The sequence below is a fragment of the Sciurus vulgaris genome (assembly GCF_902686455.1).
Source record: "Sciurus vulgaris genome assembly, chromosome: 7".
In the NCBI taxonomy this organism is placed as follows: domain Eukaryota; kingdom Metazoa; phylum Chordata; class Mammalia; order Rodentia; family Sciuridae; genus Sciurus; species Sciurus vulgaris.
In genome coordinates this window covers 139,043,802-139,059,270 of record NC_136467.1, presented here as the reverse complement: position 1 = coordinate 139,059,270, position 15,469 = coordinate 139,043,802, and positions in this window count along the sequence as shown.

The following is a 15,469-nucleotide window of genomic DNA, read 5'->3' as shown; positions in this document are numbered from 1 at the left end:
TGTCTTGGGGTTACTTGGTTCTTTCTTGTAATCAGAAAGCCTTGGCGGGCTGGAAATCAAGGCAGAAACAAAGACCATGATGTCAATGAAAGGAACATATGGGAGAGAAACAAAAAAAGGAGCGCGTAAAGGGTCTGATAGTGGAGATTGAACCCGGGGCACTTGGCCACCAACCACTTTAAATCCCTAGCACTTTATAATTTTGTATTTTGAGACAGGGTCTTGCTAAGTTGCTTAGCACCTCACTATGTTGCTGAGACTGGCTTTGAACTTACACTCCTCCTGCCTCAGTCTCCTGAGTTGCTGGTATTACAGGCATGCACTACTTCAGCCAGCTAGTGAGGGATTTGATAAGGTACTAAACATGGGGAAAAGGAGAGGGTCAGAGATGACTCCTAGGTCTTGATCCGAGGAAAGAAGAGTCAGAAACAGGAAAGAGAAGGAGTTGCTGTTGGTGGCCAGCTGAGTTTGAGGACCCAGAGGGGCACAGTTCATGGAGAGGAGACACCTGAGTCTCAGGTTGGACTGATCACAGAGGGGAAGAGGGTGAGAAGAGAAGAGAGAGAGAAAGAGAAAGGAGAAAGACAGACACGGCGGCCAGGGTGGCATTGAGGTTAGAAACATAAATTGAGGCAAGAGACATCAGAAGAGGGGTCAGGGGAACAGGGACAATGGAGGCAGCAGAGTTTCAGGTCCTGGCAAAGTGTGAATAGGTTCCTGCTGAGCGTAACTGAGGAAGCATCCACTTCCTAGCGCGATTTGGTGGTACAAATTCTGAAATGCTGGAAAGGGGAATCGGGGTCTGAGGAGAAGTTAGACAGTGTTGATGGATGAACTTAGAACACAAAGAAAGAAAAAGGGGATGAGGTTAAGATCGTGGCCCAAAATGAAACTTGAGACAAGCAGCCGCCCCCGAAGGAGGCAGCAGGAGGGAGAAAGAGCCCACCTTGGTGGTTGGAGAGAAAAGTGGACAGGGTGGGAGGATTTTCTGGAGGTTTCCAGAAAACCCATAAATTGCTTTTATTTTAATCCCTTGACATTTCTACCCTAGTTGTCTGAACTTTGCCCAGAAGAGAAGTGTGATGTCAGGTGCTTTCCCCTCGTGTGCTAAAGGGCTAATGACAGGCTGGCCTGGCAGCTCTGGGAAGTCACACTAAAACCATTTCCACCCATGTGGGCTCTGGAACCCACCAGCAGAGCCACATCCCCTGCATGAAAGCCACCATTTGCTTTGGGACCATGTTGGATCTTTATTCTTTTTATGATTATTATTGTTCTCTAATGTTTTCGTTTTTGCTTTCTCTGCTCTAATTGGGGCTTTATTTTTCTATCCAGAGCATTAAGGAAAAAAAAGTGAAGTCTCTGGATGCAGCCTAGTTTCTGTTCCCAGAATCCTAACAAATTTGGAATTTTCCACCAACCAGCATAACCTCGCCTGTTGCTATTGGGTACTTACTTAAGCTTTTCCCTACCAATCCATGAAGTCTAGATTTTCCATAAAGTCAAGGCAAGCCATTTTTGTAAAACTATGACTATAATTAGCAAGAGAGGCACGATTATCAATCTCCAAAGAGTTCAACAACTGAGAGAGAGAAATCAAACTGCAAAGTATTGAAAAAATAAAAAAGAGAAACTTTATGGATAATTGAGAAATTTCAAGAATTTATGTCCATTTATCAAATGGTTTGACGTGTGACCTTGGGCTGAGTGGCAGGCAGGGTGTATTTTAATAGGAGATTCTTGGGCTTGGCCCGAAATTCCTGAATAAAGCTCTGGTGCTGAGGTTCAGAATCTGCACTTTAAACCATCTCTCTAGGTGACACTCGTGCCACCAACACGTAGAACTTGTCTCCACTCTCTTGAGAGGGTTGACCGTATTATTTCATGTGATCTCCTCCTCTGGTTGCTCAGGCAGCACTAAAGAGGGCTTTTGTCCCTCTTAGGAAGAAAATCAACAATTCCAAAATGTGCGTGGCTCTTCTAGAACCTCCCAGGGCACCACTGATGATCTTGCGTGAAGGAAAGAATCCAGATGATGTTGCCTCTTTATGAACCAGGCCAATGAGGGCACCTCAGCAGGAGACCCAGGCCTCTCTTTGAAGCCTCTCTACCCATCTGCAGAACCCATAGCACGGTGCCAAGTCAGTGGCCCTGGGAGGACGTAAGTTGCCCTGTTGCCGCGGGCTACCACCCCACAAGGTCCTCAGGCTGCACATGTGCAGTCCTGGTGGCCTCTGCTCTTCCCAGGGGGATCAAAGTCATCTGGTTCCACCATAAACATCATGGTTGTCACTGCAAGAGTGTCCTGTGTACCAGTTTGGAGTTGAGTTTTGAACAAAAGGGTATCCCTGTCTCTCAGACATTCCAAGAAGATCTCTCTTATCGGCATACGCACTGCATCACTAAGAATCATTTTGGCTGCGAGCAGTAGAAGATTTAATGACTGTTGGCTGATAGCACCAGAATATGCTCAGAGTAGTTCTGTGGCTCTTTCCAGCCTGCTTCTGTACCATCCTGCCTATTAGTGAAAGATGACTGCCCTTCATGACATCCCAAGTAGGAGGCAAGAAGTCTCCCTCCCCTGTACCTCTACCATCAGGGAGAGGTCTTCTCCACAAGCAGCTCTCAGTCACATATTTACCCAGGACCCATGACTGCCAAAGGAAACAGCCACTGACCAAGGGCAATTCCTACCATACATCAGGGTTCTGTGAGCAATGAAAGGGGACTGGCCACAGGTAGGCCATAAAACTGAGTCCCATCTGGTGAACAAATATAAGCAAGCAAAGATTTCAAAAGATTTTCCTCCAACCAGAGCAGTGTGCCCAGGGAGCAGGAGGAAGACTGAACCTGCCCTGCTGGGAGAAGTCAGGATGGCCAGACAGCGAGCAGCCACAGTAGCATCTGCTAAATGTTCCTCAGTCCTGCCATCTCTGTGTGGGAAGCATCCTGGGCCTCTTGCTTCCTGTGGTGAGGGGCTGGAGTCCCACTGGTAGAACATGATCAATAAGTCATGGTGGCCATGGATTTCCATGCTCAGGTCCAGCCCATAGGAACAAGCCCAGCTTCTTCACTTGGTTCATAGTCACACAAAAGAAGCTTTGAAATGATGAGTGGGAACAACTTCTGTGTGAGGTGGGGGGAGGCTTCAGAGATGGGGTGTGGCTATACAAGATAGGGTCATGCGCTGGAGGAGCCTACTGTGGGAGCATGACTAGGGTGGTCAGAGGAGTAGACTGTTGGCCTCCTGGGTAGCCTAAGGTGAAAACTCAAGAAGCCAATCACAAGGCCTTGATTTGGCCTGTTACATCAACTGACTCTGAACACTTTCCGTATGCCTCTTCTGATGGTTCTTCTTACTGTGTGTGTCCAGCAGGGAGTGACCTTTTTGGATGTAGTGGACAGGCTCCCTGACCCTCTGGCTTTTGTTTGGGTCTGGTTAGTGGAGTTATCAGTTGGAGAGGGTACAGGGACTGGGGTATTTTTTTCTCCTAGATAAGCTCCTTCCTCCTTTTCTGGAAGGCAGCTCCCCTAGTTGGTCTGGGTATCATTCCTCCCCTTGCCTTGAGTTTTCAGGCTGAGAGGGAGCAGTGACTCCCTGCTATTGTTAGCTTCAGGTATTTCACTATTCCCTAAACCCTATTCACTTTTTTTTTTTTTTTGACATCAGGAAGCAGGGCTTTATTCTACAACATGGAGGAAACATGCTTTGCCCACCTGCCCCAGACATAAATTGTTACAGATCAGGTACTGACCAGCCATGTCCCTTGTGGACCCCATGCAGCGTTCTAAGACAACCCAGAGCCCGAAAATTCTGAGTTTTTTTTTCCCCATAAACACACCCTATTCACTTTTTAAATAAATATTATATTTATTATAGTGTGTTAGTCACTCGTCATTGGTATGACAAAATGCCTGAGAAAACTTAAAAAGAAGAAAGGTTTATTTTGCAACCTTTGGAGTCAAAAGTTTCAGTCCACAGTTTCTTGGCCCTGGTGCTTGGGCATGTGGCAGTATATCATGGTAGATGTGTGTGGCAGAGAAGGCCTGCTCACCTCATGGTGGTCAGGAAGGAAGGAGAGAGAGAGAGAGAGAGAGAGAGAGAGAGAGAGAGAGAGAGAGAGAGAGAGAGAGAGAGAGAGAGAGAGATGGGGGTTGGGGAAGAAAGGGATGGGGTCTCAATATTCCCTTCAAGGACAAACCTCTAATTACCTAACTTCCTCTCATTAGGCTCCACCTCTTAAGGTTTTGCTACCTCCCAATAGTGCCATAGGCTGGCACTCAAGCCTTTAATACATGGGCCTTTGGGGGAGTGTCTAGGTCCAAACTATAGCATATGGTTCAACACCATTTACCTCTACCCCACTCCCATACAATGTACACTTCACCTTCTATCAACCTGACAGTACAATTATAACACATTTTCCCATTAGTTGTCCAGTATTTATATTATCAAAGTATACAGAACTGTTGACTGTAGAGCCAAGCACTTATGAGTCATGATGATGTTTCTTTTGCTAAACAAATTCTTGTTTTTTCTGCTGGTCATCACAGATTTTCTGCAGTGCAGTTTCATTGCCTACCTTGAAAAAATGACTTCATTTTCCATATATTTGGCTTTAACTTTTTTCCACATGCTTTAACAGACCTGATAAATGCCTTTAAATGTTCTTTTCCAAAGGTTCAAACATTTTCAATTCTATGTTTTTCTTTGGGTGAGGGGTAGGTGTACAGTAAACCAGCCTCCATAAAAAACAGAACTCGATGTCACTGCATTCTGAAATTAAAGTCATAACTAAGTGCTGAAAATGGAACATTCAATTCCAAAGGATCCCCTTATTTGTCTTAAAGCTATTACTCCCTTTGGCAAATGGTATGACCACTTTTTGGGGGTGCAGGGGGTGGACTGGGGATAGAGCCCTAGGCCTTGTGTATGCTAAACATGTGCTCTACCCCTGAGCTACACTCTTACCAGGAGAAATTTATAAATCTGAGTAATCTATGAGACAAATACTCTGACCTCTTTCAAATGTGTATTATCATCATCTGTTTCAAATAGACCATTTTACATTTGCTTACTTTTAGTTACAAGGTGTGTCTTCTCCTTGCCTGCTGAGTATTACAGGGAGTTTTCTTTTCTTGATCATCTCAAGGCCCAACTAGCCACAAGGAAATTTTTTAATGTATCTGTCCATATATATAATAAAAAATCAGTAAATTGTTGAAGAACTAGGATGTAAAAGGATCCTCTATTGCTGGTTAGCACATACTTTGTGCCATGCAGTTTTATAAACATAATGCTTCTATTTTAAAATTCAGAAACTGTGGTGTCTTAGTCCATCTTCTGTTGCTATAACAGAATGCCATAGACTGGGTAATTTATAAACAATAGAAATTTATTTGGTTCATGGTTCTGGAGGCTGGGAATCCCCAAGCGAGGCACTGGCATCTGGAGAGGGCTTTCCAATTGCTTTACAACATGGTGGAAGAGCAAGCAGCAAGTTCAAGAATGAGAGAGAAATTGTATTGAACTCGTCCCTCTTGTCAGAAAACCACTCCTGCAATAACTAACCCACTCTCACCAATTTAATCATGGGGCACTGAGACAGAGTCCCTCTTAAAGGTCCTACCTCTTAGTACTGTAAAAATGACAATTAAATTTCAACGGGAGTTTGGAAAGGAAGCACAAACTGTAGTCTGTGGCTTTATTTCTAACAACTTCTTCCAGAAACCTTGCCCTGGAGCTCTTTGTTAGTGGCCAGCATGCTGGAAACCTCCTCAGCATCATCTGCCCCTTCCTCCTGCCCTTCCTGGGCTGGTTCTCCTGTCCCTGGATTCCATTCTTTCCTCTTTCTTGATTACTCCCTTACTTGTAAGAGGGAGTGCATGGAAGGTGAGTTTTTTTGAGCTCATACATATCTAAAAATATATTTATTTACTTTTTGCTTGATTTATATTTGGATGAGTTTGAAATTTTAGGCTACACATTATTTTCATTAAAAAACATGAAAGCATTGCTCCATTATCTTTTAGTAGCAAGTGTTCCTGGAGAGAAGTCTGAAGCCATCTGTTCTCCATTCTTCTGTTTGTGATGTATATCCTTTTAAAATTTTCTTTTTAATGCTGGTGTTCTAAAATTTAGGTATTAAATTTGATATCTAAAGTTTTCTTTCTTTCTTTCTTTTTCCAGAACCATTTAGTTTATCTAGGACATAAACATCTGTATTTTTATCTGGTTACTAAAACGCTTGCAGTGGGTAGGGGTGATGGAGCTGAGATGCCTGCAGGTCTCAGTCTTCATTGTGTATCCTAACCCCTCTTCCCTCATTTTAATTTACCCCTACCTTACATTGTGTCTAAGGGCACCATGTCTAGAAAATTCAGGTTGATTTTCTCCAGACTCGAAGGTGTCTAGTTCTTGACTCTGAAGGTCAATCTGCTATGTTTATTTAGAAGTCTCAAAGGCCATGCCTTGAACCATTAGGCAATCCTGCCTTCTGTGAAGTAACCTCAATATCTGCTTGGAGGATTTTTTACTTCCAGTAGCAATAACAATATCACCTCCATCTTTATGTTTACCACAGCTAGTGACAAAGACTCTTTCCTTGCCCGAATTTTAGTCAGCCTCTTCAGAAGCCTTCTTGTCTGGGCTATGTCATCAGCTCCTATCACTGCTAGGCCTAAGAAGTCTCAGCAAGAATCCTGTGACATTAGTCTGGCAAGAATTCCCTTTGCCCCTTATGTCTGTTTACCTTTGATGTCATTATGGTCTGCATCAAATTTCCCTTAGGGCCACTGTGTTAAAAGCTTGGTTACCAGCTTATGGTGCCACTGGGAGCTGGTGGAACCTTTAAGAGGTGGGGCCTGATGGGAGGAAGTTAAGTCATTGGGGGCGTGTCCTTGAAGGGGATTATGGAACCCCAGCTCCTTCCTGTCTCTCTGCTTTCCAGATGCCATGAGGTGAGACGTTTTCTCAGCCACATGCTACATGCCTGTATATAGACACATTTAACCACGGAAACTGGTGAAAACAAAACAATACAACTCTAAAAGTGTTTAGTCTATGAAGTGGGTTTGGATCTTTTTCTTTGCTTTTCTAAGAACAGCTTCAACCAATCAGGCAGCTATTACCACTTCATCTCTGTTTTGAGGGGATAGATTTGTGTAGGTCAGTTCTTGGTCACTGAGTGCTCCTTTATCGATTTCTTGGCTCTATTTTGCCCATAACCCTGTCAGCGTCTTCTTTGGTAAAGGCGTTTTCTTTATCTTGCTTAAGAAAAGCAGGATACATAAAATTAGCGCTTCATTTCTGAAGCTGAAGAGCAGTTCCGCATGCTGTTACCACACACTCGTGAATAGATCGAAAGCAACAACTGAAGTGACCACCTGTTTCTGGTTGGGGTAAAACTGAACCTTTGTGAATCATATATATTTTTAAATTATGAGCTCTTAGAAACCAGAAGGAAGAGTGCTGGATTTGACCTTTTATTACTTCATGGTGGGTGGTGAGCATGACCCAGTGAAGGATTAGTGGTGAGATTTAATGCTGAGAATTGCAATATAAGAAAAGCTAATTCTATAGTTGATTCTGCAGAAGAATGATAAGAATGTGGGAAATGTGGAGGGTTCCTGTGGCTGGCATGTCATTTCTGCTGTGCCTTCAATTGCAATTGGTCCACACCCCAGAGCCTTAACAGTTGTGTTTTGTGTAGGAAGATCACTCAACCGCATATTGTCCTGTAGCTTTGGGAGGATCATGGCAGGTCGACCCCGCTCCCCCCCCCCCCCCCCCCCCCCCGGGAAAGTGGCAGACCTTGGGGACCTCTTGGGAATCCAGCAGGGCTTCGTGATTGTTGAAAAAATATGGATTCCCAATTAGCTTGATTCTCTCCAGTGGGCAAACATGTTTTCTTGGGATTTTCTGGGGTGCCTCTTTTTCTTTAATGATAACTAGTCATTTGGTGAATTTATTTAGATAAAGAATAGGATTTTGAAGCAAGCTTATTTCCTCCATGACGAAGAAAAATATACAAAGGCTGAAATTGTAACCTAAAACATTTTACTTAAAAAAAAAAAAAAAAACATGAAAAAAATACAGAAATCTAGTACGCGGTACAGAAATTTGAGTGACGCTTGGACCAGTAGCTTCCCTTTGATCTAACAGTGTTCCGTCAAGAATCTCTGTCCTTTCTTTCCTCTTCTTCAGTTGATGTAACTTTGAATCTTGAGGAAACAATGCAAAAACTGTACTTTTGAATTCTTCTGTTTGGTTCAAATGGTTGGAAAGGAGATGACTTGGAATAGCTAACTGCCAGGGGGGAACTTCCTCCCCTAAAGAAGGCAGCCTTACACTGTGATTGCCCGTTGTGGATATGTGGACACTCTTTTTTAAATCATTATTTAATTATTTGTTTTTCAGTATTTAATTCATTTCACAGCCAAACCTTCTAGCAGAGGAAATTCCCATATCTGGAGCTCTGCAGGAGAAACAGAAAGGTTCAATTGTTCAGAGGTTAGCTGGGATACTCAGGAGGCCCATAGTAGTGAAGACCATTGTAGTAATGATAACAGACATTTTTGATTTGCTGTCAGGGATCATGCCAAACACTTCACCTGGATCTTTTGATGGCACTGAGGACAGAACTAACTGAAAATGTATGTGTATGTATATATGTAAAACATATATATGTTTTATGTATACATATATATAATATATATATAGTACCCATTCCACAGATGAATAAACTGAGGTTAAGTGAGGTTCAAATCATACGTTTAGATCAGTGCTGTGATTAAATTCCAGCAATTTGACCCCAGGGCCTTGACACTGACCACATCATAATGTCATGTGCTCCTGAAAGCTCTTGCTGACCAGTTGTAACCTGGTACTCAGGAATTTCTTTTTTTCTTTCTGTCTTTCTTTGTCATGCTGGGGGTCAAACCCAGGACATTGTACAGGCTAGGCAGGTCCTCTACCACTGAGCTATAGCCCCAGCCTTTAAGAATTTCTCCATGCCAAAGGTATAAACAAAGGAAGGTGCAAAGATTCCTTTCTCTCCCACTTGCCTGTAAAGTAAACAGAAAAGCTAGAAGCAGAAGCAGAAGGAAAAGGAAAGAAGATTTAGATGGAGCAGTAATTATTTAATAGCTCAAGTTTAGGAATGTACCATATTGAACACGCATTTTCGCATTTCTTTAAATTTTGCTTCAACTGACTTCCAGTTTCTTCCTTAGAATAGAGTTTGATCATTTGCATTTCTGAAAGACAAAATTATAAAAATTAAAAGATCTCAGTTGGCTTCATCTGAGATTCTAGAATCTGGCAACACTTCATTGCATAAAATGGAGGAAGCGTTTCAATGAGCTGAGCAGAGGAGTTTGGTTTTATAGAAAGAAAAGGGCTGAAGAAAGCAGGAAAAGAAAAAAAAGATTGGCCATTTCAGTTACTTTTCTTGTGAGGCTGGGACAGGAAGACTGAACCACAGAAGAATAGCTGGTTGGCATCCGGGTACTTAAGGTTACAGTTTTGCTAAGTATTAAAGCAGAGGGAGCTTTACGTGTGGGTTGAAACTGACCTGTTTGAGGAGTGTGGATGTGTTCTTTCTCTCCTGCTTCCCCCAAAGGCCAGAGAACAACTTGGTCTCAGTTTGGTGATTTGGAACCGTAACATGAGTGACTCCATTTTGTTTCAAGTCTGGTCTTTGGGGTCCAAGTGCAGGAGCTTAGTCTAGAATAATGACCTCCTAGAATTTTGAGTGAACAACATCATTTGCTATGATATTCACAAATCTTGCTGTGGTTGCTTGTGAACCATTTGGCCTTCTATTCGTTTGCCGGAATATTTAACTGGGCTGACCCACCCACTTTCACACATACCCACGTTTCTTCCGATGATAAGGATGGCACTGGGGACAGAACTAACTGAAAATTATGTAATGAGAGGGAACATCACTCGTGGCGGTCACCTCCGGTCTGAGCCCTCTCTTGGGCTGTTTGTTTCCTAGTTTGTTTTCTCTGTGTCTTCAGTGGACAGTGTCTCGATTCAGATGCTTCTGTGTTTGGTGGTCCAAGGTACCATTGAAATTCTGTATTCAGAAACAAAGAGGAAAGGAAATGATCTTCCTATGGCAAGGGTGTTTCAAAGTGAACTGGGAAGAAACACTTTTGTAAAATTGGGCTTGGCACAAGCAAAAATAGGTGTTGGCGAGGATGTGGGGAAAAAGGTACACTCATACATTGCTGGTGGGGTTGCAAATTAGTGCAGCCACTCTGGAAAGCAGTATGGAGATTCCTCAGAAAGCTTGGAATGGAACCACCATTTGACCCAGCTATCCCACTCCTCGGCCTATACCCAAAGGACTTAAAATCAGCATACTACAGAGATACAGCCACATCAATGTTCATTGCTGCTCAATTCACAATAGCCAGACTGTGGAACCAACCTAGATACCCTTCAGTTGATGAATGGATAAAGAAACTGTGGCATATATATACAATGGAATATTACTCTACCATAAAGAATGATAAAATTATGGCATTTGCAGGCAAATGGATGAAACTGGAGAATATCATGCTAAGTGAGATAAGCCAATCTCAAAAAACCAAAGGATGAATGATCTTGCTGATAAGTGGGTGATGACACATAATGGGGGGTGGGAGGGGTTAGTGTTAGGGTTAGGGTTAGGTTTAGGGTTAGGGTTAAGGAGGGGAGCAAGAATAGAGGAAGGAAGGACTGTATAGAGGGAAAAGAGGGGTGGGAGGGGTTGGGGGGAAGGAAAAAAAATAACAGAATGAATCAAACAACATTACCTGATGTAAATTTATGATTACACAAATGGTATGCCTTGACTCCATGTACAAACAGAGAAACAACACGTATCCCATTTGTTTATAATAAAAAAAGAAGAAGAAAACTACAGAACACCAAAAATAAAGAAATAGAAGATCTTAGAAGATGGAAAGACCTCACATGCTCCTAGATAGGCAGAATTTATTTGATCTTTTCATGTTAATCCCATAATTTTTGGAAGTTCTTTCATGGATTTTTACCATCTTCTCTGTGTGGTCAACTTTATTTTCAACATTAAATATTTTGTCTTCAAAAAAAAAAAAATATTGTGCTTGGCGTCTTGGACCTTAAGCTTACCCAGAATGAAGGTGGCGTCTTGATTTAAGCTATGCTATTTCAGCAGCCAGGCTAGGACATGGATATGTCCTTGCTAAACAGTCAGACGTCACATCTAACAAGAGGTGACAGAGGGTCTTTTGCTGTTGTTGTTTGTTTGATCATGAAAAAGAAGAGCAAAAGATGTTATGATTAGAATGACAGAAATAAAACCTTGGTGTATTCATTCATAACACAAGGGAGTTTTTCAAGGTCTAAACTCTAAAAGAAAGAGAAGGATGGCATTTCCCTTCATCATTAGAAATAACATTAGTTATGCCTGTTAGAAAGGAAAAAAGTTCCACCATTTTAACATGCAGGTTTTTTCTTCCCCTCTTGACTTTATTTATTTATTTATTTACTTGTTTATTTATTTATTTATGGTACCAGGAATTGAACTCTGGGGTGCTCAACCACTGAGCCACATTCCCAGCCCTTTTTCGTATTTTGTTTATAGAGACAGGGTCTCACTGAGTTACTTGCTGAGACTGGCTTTGAACTTGTGATCCTCCTGCCTCAGCCTCCCGAACTGCTGGAATTACAGGCCTGGGCCACTGTGTCCAGCTTGACTTTATTTTTGAAGTCAGAATTGGCTTCCAGCCCTGAAGTATTCTGATGCTGGTACTGGGAGTGCGATGATGTAATTGCCAATACGTTTCTCCCAGGGAGAGCTTCTGACTGGGTCCCTTTGGAATAGTTAGGATATTTTGTTTAGCGAGGTTTTCCTGAGTCATCAGAAGGTTAGTCTCTGGCAAGTCTGCATTCACTGCTGAGGGAGAGAAATGGAGGCTGGTGAGAAATTAGCTTTCGGGTAATGGGGCAGCACACAAGGTGAGAAAAAAAGAGATTGGCAGGGTAGGCGGCCTGAAGGCAGGGTTAGGGTGAAACTGTTGAAAAGAGACACTACAGTCCTTTATTTAAAAAAAAAAAAAAATGTAAAGAATTTGCCAATTCAGCATTTATCCAGAATCTGCTGTCTGGGGCAGTGATTCCAAATTCCCAGCTCATTAGGGGCTGAAGCACCCGGTGCAAAGGATGGCTTGTTGATACAGGACTCCTTTCTCCCCCTCCTCTTAGAACTATTGCTTGCATAAGAAGGAATCTAAAATGAATTGGAATTTGCATAGTCTTGAAATACTTTAAAGAAACGTTCAGAAAGTGATTCCCTCCTTTATCCCTAGAGAGTCACCGCAGCACAGCTTGAGGAGACCAGCCTGCCTCCAGACCTTCATCGTGACCTGTGACTCAGATCTGGCTAGCGTCCCAGGCCTCCTTCTCGACTGTGGGGAATCCTTTTCCATTTCTGGGGAGTCCCCGGGAGACACCTTGTCTGACTCCTCATGTCAGAGCCAGGCCCTGCGCTGCCCCTCCCCCGTCCTCCTGCTGGCCCCTCCTGGAATTCCCACCTTCTCTGGATCACATTGTAGAATTTCTATGCAACCTACCTCTCTTCCTAGCTTCTCAGCTTTGGGGGCCTCTGCTTGCTCCTTATGTGGATTGACGTCTACTTTTCTGGCTTGTCATAAGTTGAATCAGAATGCCTCAGAATCAGAACAGAGTTTTCAACATCAGGCAGCAGGTGTAGTTTTTGAGCTAACCCATAGTGATTCAAATACATGAGTTGATAGGACATTGTCTTTGACTCGGGCCTTCACCGAAATGCTTTCTGGAAGACAGACTTAATTTCCTAAAATCTGAAAGAGAGCAGTTTTCCTAAGACAATGCATAGGTTGAACTGCTGAGCACAGTGACCTGCAAACCTGTTTCTGAACAGCAGGACAAGTACTGTTTTGAAAGAAGTAATGACTTGGAACAGAGAGTTCAGGATAAAGACCTATTGTTGGGCGTCTTCTGTCTGCCAGCCCTGTGGGGGAGCAGAGCCTGGCTCTGCCTCCCGGCAGTGTGGACCTCCACGCCCAGTTGCCTGACTTTGAATGTGGTCATGCGGTTCCTCCCGATTTGTTGCTCTTTCTTGTCTAAGTTCAGGGATGACGTGGACAAGGAAATTCAGATCCTCAGAATCACTGAAATGTGACACATGTACCTTTTATTAAGGTAGCTGCTCGTTTACTAATGAGCAAGAGACTCTCTGCTCGGTACTTCGGGCCAGCACTTCCTTAAGTGTAAATGACTCCGGAAATGCAAATAAGGAAAGTTTTTGGAATTGATTTCCATACATCCAATTTTCTCTCACCTATTTACCTCATACTCTATTTCTTCCCTCCACCCTCCTTTCTCTCTCTTCCAATCATCTTTTAGGCATTTACATTTGATGGGCAGTACATCACGGATCATCTGTGGATGCCAGAACTTGCTGCAGAAGGTTGTTGGTGAAGGTTGTTGAAGTTTTCAAGTGTGCTGTTCGATCTCTCCGGGGTGATTTATTAGTTGCAAGGGGTACAGGTATCTTTACAATGGAGACATCTGGCCAACCCCTCTTGGCTGATAGAATAAAACTTGCCTGCATACTAACAGTGAGAAAATCCAACTTCATGGGCCTCCTGATAGTGCAACATCAAGTGCACAATATCACCCATGCAGTGCTTTTGCCCAGAGTGCTTAACCTGAATCTGATCAAGACTCTAGCTCTGGTCTTCAATTTATAGGAAACATAGAGAATAAACTAGGGAGGAAGCAATCAGACAAATCCAAAATGCAAGAAAGTTCACAAGAAAACTGTCCTGAACTCTAATAAAAATCAACAGCATAAATAAAAAGCATGTATGGTGGGATGTTCAACAGTAAATGATTAAAGGAGTCTAAACAGAACAATTGAGGGGGCATAGGAATAGGAAAGGTAGAGTGAATCTACTCTAATTTTCCTGTGTACACATATGAAAGTAGCTAAGTGATCCTCACAGTTGTGCCCACCCACAAGAATGGGGTCCTATTTACAATAAGATATGCTTATATAATTTTATCAAAATGGATTCTACTGTCCTGAATGAGTAAGAAGAACCAATAAAAGAAAAATTTAAAAATACCCACCCAGTCTCCCTTTTAATAAATTTTGTAAAAAATAAATAGAGACAATAATCAAATTTGGTATGATCACCTAGATCAGATCCTGTTTCCAAACAATGAAAACAAATAAGATGATAAAGAACAGAAAAAATAGCTTTAAAGAGACATTTGGGGACATTTGGGTAGATTGGAATATGTACTAGATATTAGATAGTAGGAAATTATTACTATCATCATTATAAGTTTTGTGCTGGGGGGTAAACCCAATGCCTCACACATACTAAGCCCACTGAGCTACACCCCCAACGTGGGAATTATTAATTTTTTTAGAGGCAATGATTGCACTGTGGCTTTTTAGAAGAATGTCTTTATACCGAGGAGGTACATGTGGAAGCATCTAGAAATCAGAGGTATAATGCCTGAAAGCGACCTCCAGATGGTTTAGGGAGCACCTTTGAATGTGGCAGGAGGTTGACTGACAGATGTTAAATCTAGGTTGTTGGTGTGACTATTTCTGGTACCATCCTTTTAGCTTCTGCGGATATTTAAATTTTTTAAAAAATCAAGAAAACCAAAATTGAATAATAGGCTATGTGGTGGTAAGGCTGTGGGAGAAGCGTTCTCAATCTGTGTAAATGAAAGCTGGCCCTGAAAGTGAGTTGCATTAGCTGCTACAAGAGCCAGGGTGTGTGCGTGTTGGGGGTTCCCCTGACGCTCTGCTTCCTGAGTTATCTGTTCTTCTTCCTGTCTGGTGTTTTCTGGCACCTTCGATCCTCCCACCTCCCCATTCAGAGCAGTCTTCTGAGCAAGACTTCAGGCATTTGACTAGTTTACCTTCCTCATCTCTTCTCTTTCTACTTTGTTAACTTGATCCCTTTTAACTTCACGCTCACCCAGGAGTCTTCGTTTGGGCCTCACCTAAACCATATTCTTCCCTTGACCTGTGGGAACCCCAATCTTTCACCAGGGTTCTCTTTCTTCTTGGTTGGCTCTAAGTACTCATTCTGACCAGACAGTAACAGACATTTGCATTTCGATTAAACCTACTGGTCGTGACTTCTGTCTGTAAGAGAAGGGGCTCTGTTGTGGGTTCTGAACAGTCACAGTTTGTCTGTGTTTGGTAGTGATGGTGATAGTGGTTAGGGGAATCCATCGGCCACCTTGTATACTTCTTGTGTCTATAATGTAATAGTTAAAAGACTGAATCCTTGGTAAGTACTAGTGACTCTTACTTAATAATGACTTCCATCTTGCAGTTAGTTTCCATGAATCATTTTGTTCATGTCTACTGCCTGGGTGCCCTATTCCACTAGGACAGTGATTTGGGCTTAGGACCAAGTT